We start from the raw sequence: 9,786 nt of genomic DNA, 5'->3' as shown, positions 1-9,786 counted from the left end.
AAAGATGTTTACTTGTGTTTTATTGACTATGCAAAATCATTCGATTGTGTGGATCATAACAAATTATGGATAACATTGAGAAGATTGGGAATTCCAGAACACTTAATTGTACTCATGAGGAACCTGTTCACAGACCAGGAACCTGTCATTTGAACACAACAAGGGGATATTGTATGGTTTAAAATCAGGAAGGGAGTGTGGCAGGGTATCCTTTCACCATACTTATTCAACTTGAATGCTGAGCAAATAATCTGAGATGCTGGGCTACATGAAAAAGAACATGGCATCAGGATTGGAGGAAAGTTATTAACAACCTGGACATGCAGATGACACAACTTTGTTTGCTGAAACTGAGGGTGACTCAGAGCACTTACTGATGAAAATGAAAGACTACAGTCTACAGTATGGATTCCACCTCAACATAAAGAAAAAAAATCATTACAACTGGACCAATGCTAAGCAGCATAATGATAGATGGAGAAAATATTGAAGTTGTAAAAGACTTCATATTATTTGGATCTACAATCAATCCCATGGAAGTAACAGTGAAGACATCAAAAGACATTGCATTGGGCAAATCTGCTGCAAAAGACCCCTTTCAAGTGCTGAAGAGCAAACATATCTCCTTGAAAACTAGGATGTGTCTAACCCAAGCCATGGTATTTTCAATAGTCTCATATGCATGTGAGAACTAGACTATGAATAAGGAGGGAGGCAGCATGTCTGGCCTTGTAGGAATAGGCCTGGGGTTACTGATGGTGATCCTGTCTTCCTCTTGTAGGGTTAAAGGAGGTCGGAAGATGTGGTCTCCTTGCCCCTTTTGCACCCCCCAACACAAGTAAACTTCAAAGAATGGTTATTTCTGTGTGTAAACTTATTCTTGACTTATAAAGTACTGGTTTCATACACTACCTGTGCTTTTGTGATTGAATAATTTCACTTAGGATAATGTTAGTTCATCCATATTATGAGGTGTTTCACAGATTCATCATTATTCTTTAATGCTACATAGTATTCTATTTTGTGTATGTTGCATAGTTTGTTTATTCATTTGTTGGTGGACATTTAGGTTGCTTCCACCTATTTACTCTTTTAAATAATTTTGCAGTGGACATAGGTGTGCATGTATCTGGTCATGGCTCATATTTCTTTAGCATATATACCTAATAGTTAGATGGCTGAATCATATGGTATTCCTATTTCCAACTTCTTAAGGAAGTACCATGCCATTTTCCCCAGTGATTGTACTATTTTACCATCCCATTAGCAGAGTATGAGTGTTCCACTCTCTCCACATCATTGCCAACACTTGATATTTTCATTTTTGTTGTTGCTGTTTTTGTTTTTGTGAACTTTGATATTAATACTGGGTGAGATGATATCTCACTGCTGGCATAGTGCCCACAGCATTTGACTGCTAACCAAAAGGCTGGTGGTTCAAACCAACCAGCCACTCTTTGCAAGGAAGATGGGGCAATCTACTTCCATAGTGATACCACGTAGGAAACCCAAGGAGGGGTCGATATGAGTCGGGTCTGACTCAAAGGCACATAACAACAACAACAACAAGAACAACAGCTCATTTTTTAACTGGATCTTTGTCTTTTTGCTGTTGAGGTGTTAACGTTTGCTATAAATTTTAGCTATTAGTACCTTCTCCCATGTGCCATTACGAAAAAAAAAAAACAATTTCCGTGTCTGTAGGCTTTCTTTTTACTTTTGTGTGTGTGTGTGTGTGTGTGAAATCTTTTGATGTTGTAAATGTTTAATTTTCAAGAAGTCCCAATCATTGTACCAATAATATTGTGTTGTTATGTTAGGTGCCATCAAGTTGTTTCCAACTCACAGCAACCTTATGCACAGCAGAATGAAACACTGCCCTGTCCCACACCAGCTCCATGTCCTTGCTATGCTTGAGCCCATCACCCCAGCCACTGTGTCAATCTATTTCATTGAGGGCCTTCCTCTTCTTCCTATACCATCCACTTTACCAAGCATGACCTCCTTCTTCAGAAAATGGTCCCTTCTGACAACATGACCAAAGTAGGTGAGACAAAGTCTGGCCATTCTCACCTCCAAGGACCAATCTGGCTGCACTTCCTCCAGGGCAGATTTGTTAGATCTTTTAGCAGTCCATGGTACTCTCAGCATTCTTTGTCAGCACCATAGCTCAAAAGCAATAACTCTTCTTCTGTCTTCCTTATTCATTGTCCAGCTCTCACATGCATATGAGGTGACTGAAAATACCATGGTTTGTGTCTGGAACACCTTAAGTCTTCAAGGAGATATCTTTGCTCTGTACCAACAATAGACTGTTTTATAGTAGATTTTGAGATCAGGAAGTGTAAGATCTCTTACTTTGGTCTTCTTCTTAGTAGTGCTATCCAGAGAATTTTTTCATTCTATATTAAGTTGATGATTTGTCTTTCCATTTCTTTAAATGATGATGGAATCTGGATTAGGATTGCATTATGCTTGTAGATCACTTTGATTAGGTTGACATTTACACAATATTAAATCTTTCTGTCCTTGAGCATGGTATACTCTTCCATTTATGTAGGTCTTTTTTGGCTTCTTTTAGTAGTGTTTTGTAGTTTTCTTTGTTTAGTTCTTATGTATCTCTAGTTAGATTTTTTTCTTAAGTATTTCATCTTTTGTGGGGCTATATTAAATGGTGTTGTTTTCCTGCCTTCCATTTCAGAGATATCTCTGTCAGTGTGGTGGAGTCTGGTTTCCGTATGCTGATCTTGAATCCTGCTCCTTTGCTGAATCTTTCTAGTAGTTACTTTTCTCTTGAGTCACTGGGATTATTTTTCTCTTGAGTCACTGGGATTTTCTATAGTATGTGATGCATGGATCATATCTGCAAATAGAGATATTGCCACTTCTTTGCAAATTTGGATGCCTTTTATTTCCCATTTTTGTCTTATTGCTCTGGAGGGATTACCAACACAATATTGAATAGGAATGATGACAAACAATCCTTGTCTAGTTCCCATTTGCAAGAGAAATATTTTCTGTCTCTCTTCATGGAGAATAATGATGCCCATTGGTTTTGTTTCTGATCATTCCTCTAACAGGTTAGTGTTATAAGATTTGTTTCAATCTTGTTAATTCTGTGTCCCTTTGATTAAATTCTACTCTTTTGCTCTTCCAAAGCATTATCTATTCCTGAAATTTTAATATGAATCTTTTGGATTTCTATTTACTGATTTGTACTGTTTATAATTTTCTATTTATTTTGTCAATTTGCTCTTGCATTTATTTTTTAAGACTTCTAGAGTTTTGTTTGTATTTTCCGTGATTTTGTCTCTGGTCTTCCCAAATTTTCTCTGAAGCCATGGAAGATATGTAAATAAAATTCTTTTGAATTCCTTATCATGTAGTACCAATAGATTTTCTACCTCCAGAAGATTTTCTGACCCTGTTCTTTCTTTGGTCACTTTTCTTAGGCTTCTTGTTCTGTTTTTTTTTTTTTTTTTTGGTATGTGTGTGATTTCATTTGTTGTCTCTGAGGAACAGAGTTAAAATAACAGTAATGTTATTATAATTGTTTGTTGATTTATTTAGTTTGCTTCACCCTGATATTTTGTCTTGCTTTGTTTTAATATATGTTTTAAATAGGCAGGCATATTTCTATGGTCTCTAAAATTTGATAACACTAAGACAATTACTACTTGTCTCCAGGTGGATTTGGTGGGGGATATGGGTGTGGGGGTGAATCTCTGATCAATAATTGTGCAGAGTTGTTGTGGGCAGGCTGTGTGTTTGGCATCGTCTGTCATCAATTCATTGGTGCTTTAGCAGATAGTGGCACTCACCTAGTGGGTGAGGTGGCAGGTGTTATGAGGATAGTTTGGTAAGGTTGCTGGCTCCCGACTGCCAGGGAAAGATGGCAAGAAAGAGGTGAAAAAAAGGAAATAAGAGAAAGAAAGAGAGGAGAGAAAAAAAAAAGAGCCAACTGCAGCACAATACTGGCAAAAGTACTAGGAACCAAACAGTGTGTGGAAGAAATGTGACACATGCTCTACAAGAGTGCCTACTGCCAATACAGAGTTCATGGATGGTTATTACTTAATGTGGAAGTGGTGAGTGTGAGACACAGTCTAAGCTGGCAAGAAGGAGAAAGAGGAGATGGAGAAGGAGAAAAAAGGAGGAGGAGGAGGAGGAGAAGAAGAAGAAGGAAAAGAGGGAGAAAGAAGAGAAGAAGAAGAAGGTGCTGAAGGGAAGAGGGAGAAAAGAATTATATTTATGTATCTTCAAAGAATTGAGAGACAGATCAAGGAAAACACTGACAAACTTAAGGAAAACACAGACAAAACACTAGGAGAATCTTGGAATAAAATACAAGAACAAAATAACAAAATAAATGAAAAATTAGAAATAATTCAAAATCCGCAGATAGAAATCCAGAAAATTAATACTAAATATAATCAAGAAGCCAACACAGCTATGGACATATCCAAAGTAAAATAAGCTTGCAAGATTGTAAACAGGGAACTAGAGACATCAATTGGCAAATGAGGACAACTGCAAACCAAAAAGAGGGAAAATACTGTATAGTTACAGAACTTCTAAATGGTGAGGAAGTCAAGAGAGTTGCAAGATGGACTGTTCTAAACTTGGGGAGAAAATTATAAATCACAGGGTAACCTCAAAGAAAAAAATAAACCTTCACATCACAATGAAAAAGAGGATAAGCACAAATATTCAGCAAATACTAAAACAATAGCAACAAAGGAAATGACAACAAAATTCATAACAAAAGGAGCTCTGGTAGCACAGTGCCTAAGGCACTTGACTGCTTACCAGAAGGCTGGCGGTTCAAACCCATTAGCCACTCCTTGGAAGGAAGGTTGGGCAATCTACTTCTGTAGTGATACTGCCTCAGAAACCCAAGGAGGGGTCACTATGAATTGGGTCTGACTTGACAGCACATAACAACAACAACAACAACATGAAAAACCAACATCCAAAATTATTCTCAACGGAGAGGGGCTGAAACCATTCCCCTTGCAAACACGAACCAGACAAGGATGCCCTCTATCACCACTTCTATTCAACATTGTGTTGCAAATCCTAGCCATGGCAATAAAGCAAGAAAGTGAAATCAAAGGCATCCAAATTGGTAAGGAAGAAGTCTACCCCTATTAGCTGATGATATAATCTTATACCTAGAAAACCCAAGAGACTCAGTAAGAAAATCTACTTGAACTAATTGAGAGATTTAGCATCATGGCAGGAAACAAGATCAACATTCAAAAATCAGTTGGATTCCTTTACACCAGCAAAGACATTGCTGGAAAGGAATAAGGAAATCAATACCATTTACAATAGCTACCAAGAAAATAAAATACTTGGGAATGAATCTTACCAGAGACACAAAAAACCTATACAAAGAAAACTATAAAAGACTACTTCAAGAAACAATAACAGATCTACTTAAATGACAGAACTTACCATACTCATGGATAGGAAGATTGAACATTGTGAAAATGTCAATTCTATCCAAAGCAATCTGCGTATAAACTGGATTCTCTAGAGAAACAAAACCAGTGAAGTTTATATAGAGAAAGAAAGAGAAAATTTATCTTAGGAAAATGGCTCACACACTCATAGAAGCTGACAAGTCCAAAGTTCTTGGATCAAACATCAAGCTGGAGGCTTTTCCCAACTCAGAAAGCTGCAGGGGCAGAGGAGCTCAAGGTAGGCAGGCAGTGTACTGGCTGTTGACTCCAACAAATAATGAATCCAAGATGTGCAGGCTGAATGGTGGATTGTTCGCTCACAGAGAGTTGTAGGCAGCGCAACAGAATCCTGATCCACAGAAGAGTGACTCTTTTCCCAGGATGTCCATAAATATACTGGAAGCAGGCCACACCCCCACACCCAACTCCCTTTCAATGGATAGGCTGCTCAAAACATATACATCTGATCCCATCATTGGAACAACCCACATCACAATTGCTTAAGCCAACAGAATTGTGTTCCAGCCAAATTGACACACAGCTCCAACTATCACACAGTCTATACATTCAATGCAATCCCAATCCAGATCCCATCAACATTCTTTAAGGATATGGAAAAACCAATCACTAACTTTATATGGAAAGGAAAGAGACCTCAGATAAGCAAATCATTATTGAAGAAGAACAAAGTAGGAGGTCTCACACTGTTGTATCTCAAAACCTACTGTACAGCCACAGTACTCAAAACTGCCTGGTGTTGGTATGATGACAGAGACATAGACCAATAGAATAGAATTGAGAACCCAGAAATAGATGCACCGACTTATGGTCAGCTGATCTTTGGCACAGGTCTAAAATCCATTAAATGTGGAAGAGATGATTGTTTAATAAATGGTGCTGGCAAAATGAGATATCCATTTGCAGAAAAATAAAACAAGATCTTTACCTCACACCATATACAAAAACTAACTCCAGATGGATCAAAACTTAATTGTGAAACCTAAAGCTATAAAGTTCCTCAAAGAAAAACTAGGGGCAAATTTAGCGGCCCTAGTTGGGCAATCTCTTCCATAGTTATATCGTCTCGGAAACCCAAGGAGGGGTCACTATGAGTCGGTTCCAATTTGATGGCACATACGAACAACAGCAACAATATGTGGCAAAAATAGACTACCAAGCATAACCCAAAATGCACAAACAGCAGAAGAGAAACTAGATGAATGGGACCTTCTAAAAATTAAATTTTTATATGCTTCCAAAGACTTCTCAAAAGAAGCAAAAGAGAACCTATAGATTGGAAAAAACTATTCAGCAATGACATCTATGAAAAGGGACATATTTCTAGAATTTATAGAAAACTCCAACACATCAACAACAAAAAGACAAATAATCCAATTTAAAAATGGGCAGAAGACATGAATAGACACTTCACCAAAGAGGATATTGAAGGGAACAACAAACATATGAAGAGATGTTCATGATCATTAGCCATTTGAAAGATGCAAATCAAAACAACAATGAGATACCATGTTCCCCCAGCACTAGCAGCAAAGATCAAAAAGACAGAAAATAACAAATGCTGCCAAGAGATTGGCACTCTCATACACTGCTGTTGGGACTGTAAAATGGTACAACCACTGTGGAAATCAGTATGGAGATTCCTTTAAAAGTTGGAATTAGAAATACCATTTGACCCAGCAATTCCATTACTAGGTATATATCCTAAAGAATTGAGAGCCTGGACGAGAACAGACATATGCACACCTATGTTCATCGCAGCACTATTTTCAATACCCAAAAGATGGAAAAAACCTATCTGTCCATCAACTGAAGAATGAGTAACCAAACTATGATACATACACATAATGGAATATTATGCAACCCTAAAAAAAATAATGTACAATCAGCAAAACACTACATAATGTGGATGAACTTGGAGGACATTATACTGAGTGAAATAAGTCAATCATGGACAAATATTGTATTAGTCTATTTTTGTAAAAAGTGAAGGAAAGCTTTTTATATGAAAGGAAATTTTCTTTGTTGGTTACCAGAGGTGGGAGGGGAGAGGAGGGAACACTGTTAGATAAGTAGAGACAGTATTGATTTGGATGAAGACAAGAGCAATGTACCAAATGTGAGTGATCAACATGGTGACATTGAAGAAGAGCAAGACATAGAGAGGTGCATGGGAGGTACAGACAACAAAGATGAAGCTTTTTGCACATACAGTACTGTGTTGTCAGTGAAGGCACACATGGATACATGGGGGGATAGATGGGTGGACAGGCTGACTATTAGGTATGTCTATGCAGGGGGGAGTGTGCCCAAGACCATGTATAAGGTTGGCAGTGTTTCTACAAGTGTATTGCTATGTTCTGTAAGAATCCCCAGGTGTATAGGAGAGCCGACAAAGGTGAAGATTGTAGTCAATTCTTGGGCACAGCCTACTACCCTGAGGGAGGGAGTAGTTGGACCTGTGGGCTCAGGACCACAGTCACAGGGACATCAAGCTCAATTGGCCTAACATACTACGCATTATTCCACCTCATACTTTGATGAGTAGCAACTGGGATCTTAAAAGCTTTCAAGCAGTCATCTAAATGCAGTGATGGGTCTCTCCTCATCCAGAGCAAAGAATAATGAAGAAAACCAAAGATTCATGACAACAATTAGTTCAAGCAACTGGAACACCATGTGATCCTCAGCCTATATGACTATGAGATCAGAAGAACTAGATGGTGCCCAGCTACCATTGTCAACCACTCAGAGGGGATCTATGTAGGAGATCCTGGATAGTGTGGGAGAACAATGTGGAATAAAACTCAAGATCATTTTTCGGGAAAAAAAAAAAAAAGGGACCAGGTATTCTGGTCTGATACAGCCTGGTGGAACCACTGAGACCATGGCCCCTAGCTGCCCCTCAGGTCTGGAATTGAATCCACACCTGTGGTTTCCAGTCAAACGAAAGACAGGCATATGAGGTGTACATTTACACTAGGTAGAAACACTCCTTGGAGAGAATAATCATAGGAGAATAGAAGGGCTGTGCATGCACAGGGACATAGCTCAGAAGGCAGGAGTGCATGGAGGGAATGACACAGGGAAGAGGTAACTATGGGAAGGATGTGGGAGGGGAGCTGTTGCATTGTATTAAATTGTAGTCAATGTCATGAGAAAAAGTGTATGTGAACTTCTGTATGGAAAGGGAATTTGCTCTGTAAACTTTCACCCAAATCACAATTAAAAAAAAAAAAAATAGCAATGCTAATACTGCATTTAACAGATGGCAAATAAAATTTTAATGAAAAAATAGAAACTGATATTAAGTAATTTCCTTTGTGGAAATTCTTCATAAGTTCATTCTTCTTGAATTTTAGTATATTGTCAGTGGTATATTTGTCTTCAACCAAATGGGAATCATTTTCCTTTTTTTTATTTGAATAGTCCAAATATATTCTGTAAATGAGCAAAGGTAGGTATGGAATTACAGTATTTTTTTATAGTTTTCTTTATAGCTCAGTGCCTTTGTCTTTAGTAACATTGGTAAATATTTTATAATTTTTCTCAATATTTTGGATTGAATATTCTTAACAAACTTTAGGAAATTGGCTTGATTTAGTTATATGATATATAAACTTTAAAATATCCAAAAGAAGAAATTCCCATATACTTGAAAGTGAGTACACACCTCCATAGATTATCTTGAAGGAGAAGGTACACGTAACTTTATGTGTAAATTAAATTCTTTCTCAAAATAAAAATTAACACCATTTTGTACACATGCTGCCTGTTGAGTAAAACACATTTAAAAAATTACTTATTTGCCAAATCTGGATTTATTTATCCTTCAAATGATACTAAAAGAGTTTTATTCTTAATCAATTGTTCAGCATTGGAGATAACGTTATTTCAATAGGCCAGTTGTTATTTCACATCTTCACTGAGAATAGAACAAGAGAAAATTCATTCTAAAAATTTAATTTTTAAAGTTATATACCTCCAAGGAGACCTGGAAATACTACCACACAAGCAGATTGTGCCCAGTTACCAATGTCAACCACTCGGAAAGTGATCAAAATAGGAGTTCCTGGATAGAGTGAGAGAAAAATGTGGAACAAAATTCAAAATCATTGAGTGGGGAGAACAACCTTACTCGCCTGACAGAGACTGATGAAACCCTGGACTATGGCTCCTAGTCACCTTTAGGGCCTGGAATTAAACTCATTCCCATGGCTTCCAGTCAAACAATAGACAGGCATATAGATTGAGCATTTACACTGGGTAGGTACACTCCTCAGAAAATTTAAAGGAATGT

This window comes from Orycteropus afer, unplaced genomic scaffold, assembly GCF_000298275.1.
Source record: "Orycteropus afer afer isolate SDZICR_OR568_19922 unplaced genomic scaffold, OryAfe1.0 scaffold00412, whole genome shotgun sequence".
Classification (NCBI taxonomy): Eukaryota; Metazoa; Chordata; class Mammalia; order Tubulidentata; family Orycteropodidae; genus Orycteropus; species Orycteropus afer.
Note: the sequence above shows the minus strand (reverse complement) of the source record.